Raw genomic sequence first — 14061 nt, forward strand, 5'->3', positions numbered from 1 at the left:
AGGGGAAAAAGGGGGGGGGGGGAAAAAAAAACAAAAAAAAATAGGAAGGAAGGGAGGAAAAATGTTAAGAGAGAAAAAGAAAGTGAAGTTGTAAAAGGGGGGAGGAGACCTTTTTTATTTTGAAGGAGAAAACTCCTTATAGGTCCCGCCACTAATTACCAAACAACAAACTACAAACAACCAATAATATCAAGCGACGCAAGGGGACAGAGAAGCGCAGAAATAACCGGAGGGGGGGGGTAGAGGGAGGGGCAGGAAAATAAAAAGAATAAGCAGTCTAACCTCACAAACACTCAAAAAAAAAAAAAAACAAAAAAAAAAACAAAACAAAAAACAAACAAAAAAAAATATATACTCGTCAATCAGGCAAACAACGATAAAACAATAGAGAGAGAAAAGAAGAAGAAGAGAGAGAGAAAAAAAAATGGATAGTGAAGGAAGATGAGGGAAAGGTGTATAAGGATTTAGAACAGGGGATTGGACATAGGATATTTAAGCAGGGTTAAATTTTGACAGAGGATAAAAAGAATAGGGAAGATCTAAAGCTGGAGTAGGGTAAGAGAAACAGGACAGCAAAAGGGAGAAAGTGGGGAAGATTGTTTAGCACAGAGGCAAATTGAGGTAGAGAAAAATGTTGCTAAAGGAACGATGAAAATAGAATGGAGAACATTAGTCCCAAAATAAAATAAAGACAAGATAAAATGACACTTTAAAAAATGGTAAAATGGTAGCGGTAATAATACTAGTTAAAAATAAAAATGTAGTAGCTGAAAGGGCAAAATCGGGTGATGGAGAAAAAAGAAAAATGAAAAAAAAAATGTTTTCTTAGTTAAAAGAAGAAAAAGTAATTTAAAAAAATAAAAATAAAAATGTGCAGTAATGCAGGTGCTTCAGATCTTCTACTCTTCTTATTGGCACGCCGGGAATTCAGGAGAATGTTGACTTTCCCTCTGATACACTGTTCCTCCTTGTTGTAAGCCACAGTCCTTATTGCCTTATCTGTATTTACAGAGGAGTCAGTTCGTGGCTCTGCCTCTGGGTGGCAGTGTGTCTGGGTTGACCTCCGAGGCTATAAGTTCTCTCCGACCAGGAGCTGCCTATTGTACCTGAACCAGCTCCGCCCAGAGGTGGTTCCCCCAGCGCCACTCCCAGTTCTGTTTCCCAGGCTCCCCAAAAACAATCTTCCCCTACAAGCTCTGCTAGTGACCCCAACTGGGCACTCACATGCACTGGGCTCAACGATCAAACCCACAGAAGTAAGAGGAAGTGTGCGAACAAGAGCCTGGGAAGCTGCTGGAACTCGCAGGTTTCCACCCTCCAGTACCGCGCGGAGTGTCTCGGAATCTCTCTCTTTTAATAAACAGAAATTACTCTCCCCCAGAAGAGTGATACAGTAACAATGTCCAGAGAGTCAAAATGGATGTCATCATTCTTCTTCCTTATTGAGGAATGACTTCTGATGCTCCTAGTTCTAGCTACAACTAGGGATGAAAATGATAATGCTTAACAGACAATAGGTTTCCTGGGGTAGGGGGTGGGAGGATGGATTGAATATCCATCTATCTTGGGGATCTCAGTGTATGCACAAGAAAAGTACTTGTGGTTTTTAAGAAAATGTTTCATAAATTTTTCCTGGCTTGGTCCATATATAGGCTATTCTGTCTTAATGTCTCTAAATATTCTGCAAAAGAGTCTGGTATCCACTGTATTCTGAAGTCTTTTTTGTAAAGAATGCCTAAATGAAATGAATGTCTGTGGCAATGACTTTGGGAGGGTCTGAACCAGTTCTGACGTAATGCATCCTCCAGGAAAATCCCAGGACTTTTGGGGGTGCTTGTTTCTGGCTCCACTGCAAATCATGACAGTCGTGGGTAGACTTAATGCACGTGGACATGATTATGCAGTGCAGTTCTACATCATTAGTGGAAGTCTCTGCCAGAATTCTGCCAACAGTTTCTAGCCAGACATCCATTAGTAAACACTGCAGTCTTAAAATACTGGTTGGCTTCTGTGGCTGGCTTATAAGCATAATGGAAACAAGGTCCACATTTTTTAAAGTATCAACATGGGTAAGCATCAAATGCTATTCTCTAAGAGATGAAGTTAGAAATTTGGAGTATCCAGAGTAGAATTTGGGATAAAGATTTGCTTAATTTCTTTTTATAAACAAATATTTTTATTGACTTCAGAGAGGAAGCGAGAGGGAGATATAAAAACATCAATGATAAGGGAGAATAATTGATCTGCTGCCTCCTGTATGCCCCATACTGAGGATTGAGCCCAAAACCTGGGCAGGTGCCCTGACAAGGAATCAAAAACTGTAACTTCCTGGTTCATAGGTTGATGCTCAATGACTGAACCATGCCGGCCATGCTAATTTCTTTTTTTTTTTTTTAATATATTTTATTGATTTTTTACAGAGAGGAAGGGAGAGAGATAGAGAGTCAGAAACATCAATGAGAGAGAAACATCGATCAGCTGCCTCCTGCACACTCCCCACCAGAGATGTGCCCGCAACCCAGGTACATGCCCTTGACCGGAATCGAACCTGGGACCCTTCAGTCCACAGGCCGACGCTCTATCCACTGAGCCAAACCGGTTTCGGCAATGCTAATTTCTTTTTTAAAGAAAATTTTAATGTTCTTAATTGAAAACATAAAAATACTTCCTGTTTTGTGATAAATGTCAATTAAGTAGGTAACTCTCTAGTTTTTACTGTGCCTTGATCAATTGCCCCTTGACTTTCTTCATGGAAATGAGCATAAATTGAAACATCTTTCTTCAACCTGAGTAGTTGATTAGTCCAAGTGGGTATTTCTAACAAGTTGAGAAGAAGTAGTTGAAATGCACATCCTATATTATAAGAGAGGAATATGCTAATTATCCATTACACCGTAACGTCACGACCAATCTACAAGTGGTGGAGAGCTACAGGAGGAAAGGGCAGCGAGCTACAAGCGGAGAGAGCTACAGGAGGGTGGGGCAGTAAGCTATGAGCCGGGAGAGCTACAGGAGGGCCGGCCATTAGGCGAAGGGCTACAGGAGAGTGCAGCAGCGAGCTATGAGCAGCGGAGAGCTACCAGCGGCGGTGGTAGCGGTGGGTGGCCAGCTGAGGCAAGCGGCAGCGAGCTACTTGTGCATGGATTCGTGCACAGGGCTACTAGTTATAAATAATTGTAGTATTTTACACATTTCTAAAATAACAGTTCTTTTAGTTAGCATACACTTCACAGTTTTAAAAACATGCCACCCACCCTGTGTTCTCTTTTTTGATTCCTGACAGCCCTGTGAGGTAGAAAGGGAAGGCAACTATCTGCCTTTTACAAGTGAGAGATAGCGCAGAGAGATAAAGAACCTGGTCAAAGTCACAAGACCACTTACAAGATCAGCCTGAAGGTCATGGGAGTGTTTTCTCAGTATTCCTTGTCGAAGGAAGAGAAACCTCCAGTTAGGTGGGAGGATCCCAACTCTGAAACCTGCACATAAGTCCTTTGATTTCATCTGGCTCAGGGCTCCCCAGGCTTGCTGGAATCCGATAGTGATAACTTATCTGGAATGAAAAGTATTTAACCTTATAAGATTTACTTTCCACATGCAGGTAGTAAGAAATCACAAAAGTTTATCAGAAAACCAATGTGATAAGAAGTTTTTAAGGCTATTACATAAACAGGTAGTACTTGATATGGTTACAAAAATAAAGTACATTGCCCTCTTAAATAAGGAACAAGAAACAAACAAGGGTGATAAATTACAGAGATCACCTTCGAAGCAATGACATACTTGGTAGGCACTTGTAAGTAATAAGATAATGAACTGGCTGAGTCTCCTTCCCTGGAAGAACCCTGTGAAACTCCACCTGTTCTCGATGACTCCACCAGTCATCGCAACAACTCCACTGAGAATTGCCTACACAGGAATTATCATCCCATTTTACCTGTGATAAAGCTGAGGGTCCAGAGACCAATGGATTGACCCAACATCACATAGTGAGTCATCAGGAGCGACTAATTTCTCCTTGATTATTTGATTGTCACTAGTAAGTGACTTGTCTGAGGTAATTAAAGAAAACATTTAGAGAATGACAAAATATTTGGAAAGATTGATGGCATGCTTATCAAATACGCAGGGGACTAGGCCTGAGGGTTCGTCCTAGCTCTGCTCCTAATTATGAGATTTCAACAAGTTCCTTAACCAGACTGGACCTCCATATGCTTCTTGAAGAAATGAAATAGTTGAACTAGATTAGGGGTTTTCATACATTCTTCTTCTTTTCCAAGGAAGAAGTACATTGTAATGCTATAAATTTAATTGATAAAAGATGAACTGCATACAATTCCAACCTCCTGCTTGGCTCTCCCTATCTCCTACTGGATTCCCTGGACACAGTGAGAAACCATAGTGTTAGGTAATATGAAAGCTCCATTCTGAAAATTCAATGTTTTTATGACTGGAAGCAACTAGCTTTTTTATTTTTATTGATTTCAGAGAAGAAGGGAGAGGGAGAGAGAGATTGAAACATTAATAATGAGAGAGATTCATTGATCGGCTGCCTCCTGCAGGCCTCACACTGGGGATCAAGACTATAATCTGGGCATGTGCCCTTGACAGGAATTGAACCTGGGACCCTTCAGTCTGCAGGCTCTATCCACTGAGCCAAACTGGCTAGGGTGAGAAATATCTATTTTAGAGATAGGAACATCGATCAGTTGCCTCCCAGACATGCCCTGACCAGGGATCAAATCGGAAACCTAGGTATGCGGCCTGACCGGCAATCTTTTGGTACATGTGAAGACACTCCAACTAACTGAGCTACCCTGCCAGGGCAGGAGCAACTAGCTTTTTAATCTGCTGCCTATTCACATCCCCTGCAACACCTTAAAAAAGAGCTCCCGACTTGGAGTCAGGGGAGCTGGGTGTGGTTCCCTGCTCCACCAAGGAATTATCTATGTCATCTTAAGTTGCTTCACTTCTTTAAGTCTCTGTTTCCTCATCTGTAAAATAAAGACAGTAGCTCTTCCCAGGTAAGAGTACTTTGTAAACTGTAAAAGATTGAATACTGCACAGTGCTATTAGCTTTATCTTCCACAGGGAGGTGGCTGTATCCTCAGAATGATATGGAGTATCAACATGGATTGAGCTGCTCTTTGGCAAGTTTGCCTAAGAGTAAAAGTAGTATCTATTATTTTGGGTTCATCTTCCCTGTAAGCTGAAGCCAAATCAGCAGTTAGGGTGTGAGATATCAACACAGCAAATGATTAAACCAAGGAGGCACTACTGTTAAGTTTAAAGGGAAGAATTGTCCCCACAATCTGACATAGATGATAAAGACCCAAAATATTCCCCCTCACACAAAGCTATGACCCAATAATAATTACTGTCATTAACGGAGTACTTACTACATGGTAGGCACTGTTTTTACATGAGTTATTTCATTCAATTTTCACAAGAACCCTTTGCAATGGTGTTATCCCTATTATACAGTGAAAAAAGACAATAAAATAGGGCATTATTCTTATTTTGTAGCTTAGAAAGGCTAATTTGCTCAGGTTCATACAGTTGGCAAGTGGCAGAGCCTTAACTCACAATTCAAAACTCTGAACTGCTCAGCTCTGCATCCCCCAGTTCAGTGGTGGGCAAACTGCGGCTCGCGAGCCACATGCGGCTCTTTGGTCCCTTGAGTGTGGCCACGAAGTTTCCATCGCACTGTACGTGCGCACCCGCGCGTGGTATTTTGTGGAAGAGCCACACTGAAGGGGCCGCAGTTTGCCGACCACTGCCCCAGTTGGAAGAAATGATTTTCCTCACTCAGCATGAGGGCCAAGAACCTCCAGTCCTCTTCATCTTTGCAGTGCCTTAGTCAGCTCCATTTCCCCATTTTTATTTCTTCCGCCATTCAAAAGTGGATCATTTATCTTCATAAAACTCAGAGGTAGAAAGAGCCTATTAGTCATTAATGTCCCCTCTGTCTCCCGCTTGCCCTCTATAGCATGTTTTCTGTGTGGGCGTTAGGGAATGGAGCCACATCTCTTCCCTTGGGGAGTTAGTCCTATAACTAATTCATCCCTGTCAGGAAGATTTTCCTCTTACACTTATCCTCCTCTTCAATTTTGCATTTTACCTATTTCTCTCTGTGGGCTGCACACTTCAGCTCCTCAGAATACACTACCAAAGCCTGCCCAGGCCCTCAGCAGTGATGTTGCTGAGCTGCCTCTTCCCTTCACACTATGGCCAGAGTCGCTTTTTTATTAGCGCCTGGAGGATGCTTAGATTAGCAGACAGAGGTAGAGGTGAGCTGCAGGAGAATGCTGGGAAAGAAAGTGAGGAGGGAGAGATTCAGCGAACACCAGGCATGAAACCTGCTTAGTCAGCAAACCTTGGACCCAGTTGGGCTTGGACACCTCACTAAGGTCGCCCCTCCATGGCAGCAGAAGCATTTATTGTCCAGCTAGGCATAATTCCATTAGGAAGCTATGCCAGGCCCTAAACTTAGTGCCAGGAATCACAGACATAAATGGTGTATATCATCACAAGGAAGACAGTGTGTGCAGTGGAAAGCATGTCAGCTTTGGGATTTGAAAAAATCTAGTTTAAGCAATTGCTCTACTTTTATTTTTATTATTTTTTAAGAATTAGTTTCTTTTTTTAAATATTTTTTTTATTGATTTCAGAGAGGAAAGGAGAAGGAGAGAGAGATAGAAACATCAATGATGAGAGAGAATCATTGATCGGCTGCCTCCTGCAGGTTCCACACTGAGGATCGAGCCTGCCGGGCATGTGCCCTGACTGGGAATTGAACTGTGACCTCCTGGTTCATAGGTCGATGCTCAACCACTGAGCCATGCTGGCTGGGCAAGAATTAGTTTCTTTTTTTAAAAAAAAAAGTTTATTGATTTTTAGAGAGAGAGGGGGCACGAAGGTGAGTGAGAGAAACAGCGATGTGAGAGCGCATGCCCCCTATTGGGGATCCAGCCAGCAACTTAGCTATGTGCCCTGACCAGGAATCGACCTGGCAACCTTTTGGTGCACAGGATGATGCCCAACCAACTGAGCCACACAGGCTAGGGCCATTGCTATACTTTTTACACAGCTGTGTGGCTTTGGCAAATCATTTAGCCCACTGATCTTCAGTTTACTCATTTGTAAAATGGGGAAACAATACCTATGTGAATTGTTTCTGATAAGGAGTATAGACAATGGCCTGACACATAGTAGGCACCTAATCAATGAGAGATCTTATTTTTCAAAGCCCTAATTCTAAACCACTTGCCCTAACCACTTCCTCGTATTTTCATAACCAATTGTCCTTGCCTCTTAGTCTTCCATTTTAACTGTGCTGCGAACCAGCCTAAGGGCATTCTGATATTCTGGTTTCACCTCCAGCATCAGAAATTCCACACAGTTCACCACTGCCTAGAAAGCAGAAAGCAGATATTAGCTGTCAGAACCGAATCAACATTGCTTTTCAATTTTCACTTTGATAGGAACCTCACCATTGACATGCTGAAATGAATAAAGATACTATTTGCCACATTTGTTATAAGCTCTATATGTTGACAATTTCTCAGTTATATCAAAGAACCATTCCATGTGCACAGGTATTAATATGCAAACAATTTGAACAAAATATTTCATTAGAACATTCTTTCTAAATGAATTCATGTGACCATTCTCAGCCAAAAGGAAACTACTGCTCTCTTAGGTGAATGAAATCTACTCAATTAACAAATATTTATTGAGAGTCTACAATGTACGAAAGACTTTGTAAGTACTGGGATACACCTGTTGCCATGGCAGACATAGGGTCATTGAAACAAATACCCCCTCTCATGGAGTTTACACTGTAGTGGGAAACACACAATAAACAAACACATAAATAAAGAAAATTAATTTGAGATAATGATGCTTGCAATAAAGAAAACAAAGTGATATAATAGTGACTAGGCTATTAAATGTAGATTTTTTTTACCTTAATTAAAAAACCAAAGTAAGAGATGCATGTAGTTAAAAAATTCAAATTCCGAAATAAATCTAATGAATAGTGAAAGGAGAGGTGGGAAGTCTTCTCTGAGGAGCTAGTAACTGAGCTGAGACCCGAATTATGAGAAGGAGATAGCTATAAGAAGACCTGGGGAAAAGCATGTCAATCAGAGGGAACAGCAACCCAAAGGCACTGAGTATAGAGGAGTTTGGTGTACAGGTTCATGAGACAACAGGAAAAGGACACTGTATTTAAGGTTAATTGAACAAAGGGCTGATAGGTAGGAGTTGATACTGTAGAGGTAGGCAGTGGCCAGATCATGTAGGATCTTACAGGATATTGTAAGACTACTGGCTATATTGTAGTTATAGGGGGAAGCCACAGATGGGGTTGAAATAAGAAGGAAGAGATATGGACTGATTTGTGTTTTTACAGGATGATTCTATCTTCTGGCTACAGGATGGAGTATAGAAGAACATGAGTGAAAACAGTTAGAAAGCTTTTATAGTAGTCCAGATGAGCAAGGATGGTGGCTTGGAGTAGGATAGTAACAGTAATGATGGTAAAATTCAGGATTTGCCTCAGAAAACTGTGTTCATAATTTCTTTTTTTAAATATATTTTTATTGATTTCAGAGAGGAAGGGAGAGGGAGAGAGAGATGGAAACATCAATGCTGAGAGAATCTTTGAACGGCTGCCTCCTGCATGCCCCGTACTGGGGATCAAGCTCAAAACCTGGGCATGTGCCCTTGACCGGAATCGAACCTGGGACCCTTCAGTCCACTGGCCAACGCTCTATCCACTGAGCCAAACCGGCTAGGCCCAAAATTTCTAAAATTTGTTGATAAATTGGATTTGGGGAGTGAGGTAAAGCAGAAACTAGAATGAGTCCTATATTTGGACTTGAACTCCTGTGCATATGGTGGTACCATTTACTGAGACAGGCAAGACGAGGTAGAACACGTTGTAGGGATTTGGTTTTCATTTGGTTTTAAGTATGATGGACCTATGACACAGTCATATGGAGATGTCTAAAAGGCAAACTTGCTTGTCTATTACAGGATGCTTCCATTATCCCTCTCACAGTGCACAACCAAATGGTTGGCTAGCTTAGAGATCTACAAGAAAAAGGGGCAGGCACCAGTGCCAGTCCCAGATGCCTTTGTAATCAATTTACAGTTTTTCCTAAGAGTTCATTTAGGGCCTCAGGGGACCATGCTGGGTATTCCTTGGACACCTAATCCACATTCTAAAATGTGTCTGAATAGCTGTGGTTGGTAGAGGAAGTTTTCCAGAACAGAGTTATAATTGACCACCAAAACATTTCCAAGTACATTTTTCATTTGGCACATAGATAAAATATGGCATGGCATGAAGATATAGTATAATCTAGTTGGAAATGTTTCTTAGACATAGACATACTAAAGAGAAAAGGTTTTATTTTTCTTCCCCTTCAGATTCTTGTTCATAGATTTATAGCTTTTAGAATTGAGAGGATCTCAAAGAACAATGAAATCTTTGATCTCAGGCATGCAAGGCATCCAGGCTGCGAACACCTAGAAGAATCACACTTTCTAATACGGAGTTCTCAGCCTTTTGAATATAGGGTCTTTTTCAAGATTCTTAACTTACAGATTCAGGTCTTCAAACCTGTTTTCAGTTAAAACATTAAGTGTAAATGAAATAAATTTAATATACACAAAACCTTAAAATAATAATCAGTAGGATGCTTCCTCATATACAAACTGTGCTTTGAAAGTCAAAACTACTCTCCCTATTTAAATATCTCCCCTGTGATATTATTTTGCTTTTCTAACACAAAGCTCTTAGATTAATTTCTAGCCTATCATCTATAATAATAAAAGTGTAATATGCTAATTAGGCTGGACAGCCGAACGACCTTCCAGACAAAGCCGGGGCTGCGAGGGCCGAGGCAAGCCGCCGTGGCTGCCAGGGTTGAGCTCCTTGCACGAATTTCGTGCACTGGGCCTCTAGTATCTGCATAAGAAGGACATGGTTTTTGATGCTGCTTTGTAGCCTGGCCCTGTCAGTCTATCAGCTTTCTTTATAATGGCCTTCTCATTATACAGACTCATTTCTTTAACTGTCCTCTTACTGGTTGATGGATCTAATACCTCTTTGGAAGCTCCCCTGAGCTAAGTTTATTACCAAACTGTGGTCTCTCCTAAGCTATAAATCGCCCCCCCCTTCCCCACACCCACACTAGTCTATTTCCAGGATCACCTCTCCTAACTGTGAAGCAGAAATATTATGACATATTGATACAAGGAAAACAAGGAAGTAGGATTATTCTGAAAGCCAAGGAAGCAGCCACATCCTAAAACAAACTGAAAAATAATCACTATTGTCTACATTTGGACCAACACCACAAATTAAAAGCAAGGGAACATTCATTTCAACAAAAACTTGCTGACATATTCCACCCTTTCCTGTCATGGCCTATCCCATTTCTGCACCAAAGGCCTGAAGGTTGTGTTTGCTGGGCTTTTCCAGGGAACATTAGAGCTTGCACAAAAATTAGTTCAACTCAGCTTGTGTTCTCTAAAAAAGTTAGTTCAACTCAGGTCAATTATTCTTACATTTGTATAAGACAACCTGATTCTTACAACTAGGCTTGCTTATCATGAGTTTTTGAAGAATCTCCCTTCCCAGCATGTTTAATGCAGAACAAAGGTTGGAGGTACAGACTGTGCATTTCTTTTGTCTTGCTTCCTTCAGTCAGAATTAAGAGTTGCACCCATCAAAAAAATGCTCTCCTTATAGTTTAAATTGCCAACTTCAGAGCAACAATTCACCAGATCCCCTCAAATATTGTGATATACTAGTATTTACTCTTTCCTCTACTTCCTCAGCCAAAAGGGTCTCTATATTTTCTATCAAAATAACATTAATATAGAAATCCACTATAATCTTCCATCTATTTTATGATCGTCTATTCCCTTTGGTCTTCCCCTGGGACTTCTAGATGATTCTTTTGAACAATTATAATTTAAAGACAGATTTAACTTTTAAACTTGCTGTATATGTCAATAATAGCTTGAAAAGCTGAAGTGTACTTGCTAAAATTCTTTTTCCTCCCCCACCCCTTTCCTTTTCTGACACACAAGATTTGGCAATGTGCAGAAGCAATTAGAGACTGCCTGGCAGAGCCTTTGGAGACAGGTGGACCTGGTTTTGTGGTATTGTTCTAGTTATTCAACCTTTCAGAGTTTGATTCCTGGAAAGGGTAACACACTCTCTATTTTATGGAATCTTGCGAAGACCAAAGGAGGTGTGGAAAGCCTTGAGCTCAGTGCCTGACAGACTGATTGTACAAGTAAAGTTAGTATATTCCAAGTTCCTCTGGGGTACCGCAATTGGGCACTGTTCACAGAAAATCCTGTTTCCTAAATTTCTCTAGTAATAAGAATTTCATATGGCATTGGTGAAAAAGACAATTTCCCTGGTCTCATCCCAGGTCTGATAAAGCCTTGGAGGCTTGGGAGCTAAGAGATTGTATTTTTAATTAACACTCCTTGTGATTTGTATAATCAGAAAAGCTATAGAAGCACTGATAAAGACTCAATATCTGTTATATTCTGTAATTACAAGCAAAATTCAAAATAAGTTAATATTGTTTTAATAGTTTGATTTTTTTAAATGTGTGGAGCTTCATTAGGCTCCTACTTAAATTATACAGCTGAGTGTTTTAACTGAAACTTACAGCATATATTTCAACTTTTAGTCCATTTTTTCTCTGTAGGCTCTATAAAGCAGCCAAACTTCATTCTCAATACTGAAAATGATACTGCTTCTGGCTTTAACTGATTTTCTTTTTTATTATTTATATGTTGGTGTGGAATCTTCCCAACTTGCTTTTATGCATCTATACATTTTCCCATAAAAGTGAGTGTATACTTATATTGTGCTGTGATTGACTATCAATATAGTATCTTTTTATAAAGATGCTCATTTTTGAATGAAAAGATGGCTGATGAGGGCAAGGAGTAGAGATGGGTGCAATGTCTGCAGAGAGACAACATCTGATCAGGGACTTGGAATATTTCTTCAATTTCATAAATAAGATGTCTCTGCTTTCCATCTTGGTTTAAATCTATTCTAGGGTATAGATCATATCCTCTACATGAGTATTTCTCAGACTTTAGAATACTTCATAATTATCTGAGAAGTTTGTTTTAAAAATGTAGAAAATCCCCAGCCCAACCCTCAAAGGTTCTGATCTGATAGGTAACAGGCATTTGTCAGTTTTGACTAGCCAGCATTTAACTCTACTTCCCATTTTCATTTTCATTTTCCGTTAGAGGAATCTACCTCTGTGTCCAATGTTAGGAAGAGTAACCTAACATCTGAAAGCTCTTTTTCAGAACTTTCCGTCTAAGCAGAGATGCAATGATAAAGTTAGAACTGGGGATAGTTATAATGTCATTCCTGTACATGTTTTTGTGGTTTTACTAAAGCTTCCTTGTTTCTAATCTCTGGTCAATTCTGAGAACCCCTGATATCCTTCCAGACAGTGCCTTCTTTGTCTAAGGAAGGCCAAATTGTTTTCTGTTACTTGCAACAGGGAAGTATAACCACTATGGGAGATCTATGCTATGAGATATAAGAACATATGTTTTCAGCAAGTTCTCCAGGTGATTAAGATGCAGGTGGGTCCTCACACTACACGTTGAGAAATTATTCTGCTTAGCATATGGTATCATGGTATTCATGTAGAAGGCACTCAATAAATGCTTGCTGATAAATGGATGGATAGATGATAGATTCCTTATAGAGTAGCCTGACCTCAGTCTACTAATGCCAGACTTTTGTCAAGTAAATGTAAGGATGCTGAGGTTGTTCCCTAAAATTTTCTTGTTAGGTGTATGTGCTGTTAAAAACTATAAATTTTAAAGCACTTTAGAAAAGTCAAAAGGAGGAAGGAATTGATAAGAAAGAATTCATGTTAGAATCTTTCCAATAATGAAGGCATGAAATTTTATAGGCATGGCCATAGGTTTTTGTTTGGCTTTTTTGTTTTCTTTATTGGATGATGGCAAAATATTTGAAATCTTGTATATTTCATCAGTATTTTATATGCCAAAGAAAAATAATAAACCCATAAAATAGCTAATTAAAATCACCCTTTTAAAATATTTTATTGATTTTTTACAGAGGGGAAGGGAGAGGGATACAGAGTTAGAAACATCGATGCGAGAGAAACATCGACCAGCTGCCTCCTGCACACCCCCCGGTGGGGATGTGCCCGCAACCAAGGTACATGCCCTTGACCGGAACCAAACCCGGGACCCTTCAGTCCACAGGCCGACGCTCTATCCACTGAGCCAAACCGATCAGGGCTAAAATCACCTTTTCTTGCTTAAGTGAAGTTTCTATTCTATAGACACCATGATTAAATCCTAATTATAAAATTCTAGTGGCCTGGTGCACAAATTTGTGCACATTGAAAGGAAATTAATTAGAAGAAATACTTTAATATCGCTATTCATTCTTTCTCTATAATCGAAGTGTCAACCAAATTCACAATCAACAATGACAGATTGAAACACACGTGTGCGATTGGCACCAGCGAGAGCTTTATATGTATCACTCATGCACGAGTCAACTTAGCCTTTTATAGATATAGAATAAACTTGCTTAATTAGACCTGCTTTCTGATGTAGCTAAACTTTTTCCAGCCCAGTGAAGCACCCCAACTTCTCTTTCAGGTAATTGTCAGCAATACAGCAGTAAATAGCAACATGAAGCAGATTATTATTGTAGATCACACAGGCAGAACAAAGGGTAAAATATTTAACTGCAGCAGTCATTAACTATATTCTGCACAGTGAGAAAACCTGAAGTCATTTTTAAGGTCCACCATTTCTTACTTTTTTTCAGTCGGGTCAAGTTTCTCAGCTTTCTAAATCTCCACTTTCTGGCTAATGAAAAGAAAATAGGATTCCACTAAGTCTCCTATCTACCTACTCCAGGACTTCTGTGAGGATCAAATGAGATGAGGCACATGAAAACACTTCACAGACATTTGGTTAAAGTGTAAAATGTTTCCACCTGGCTATAAA

At 40.1% G+C, this 14061-nt stretch overlaps 1 long non-coding RNA gene across 2 annotated transcripts in view; it reads right to left on the reverse strand.

Annotated features, from left to right (window-relative positions):
* The window catches only part of LOC106697840, a 54727-nt gene that overhangs the window by 15512 nt on the left and 25154 nt on the right, over positions 1-14061 (reverse strand). Inside the window, exons 2-3 of one of the 2 annotated variants that reach the window (XR_001349085.2) lie at positions 3382-3550; positions 2652-2853 (exon numbers count right to left, since the gene is read on the reverse strand). This is a non-coding gene — a long non-coding RNA (uncharacterized LOC106697840). Of the gene's footprint in view, positions 1-2651; positions 2854-3381; positions 3551-14061 lie in introns of those variants that run through there. The other variant, XR_002830281.1, reaches the window with a different exon arrangement.

Source organism: Myotis lucifugus, unplaced genomic scaffold (genome assembly GCF_000147115.1).
Source record: "Myotis lucifugus unplaced genomic scaffold, Myoluc2.0 scaffold_106, whole genome shotgun sequence".
NCBI lineage: Eukaryota > Metazoa > Chordata > Mammalia > Chiroptera > Vespertilionidae > Myotis > Myotis lucifugus.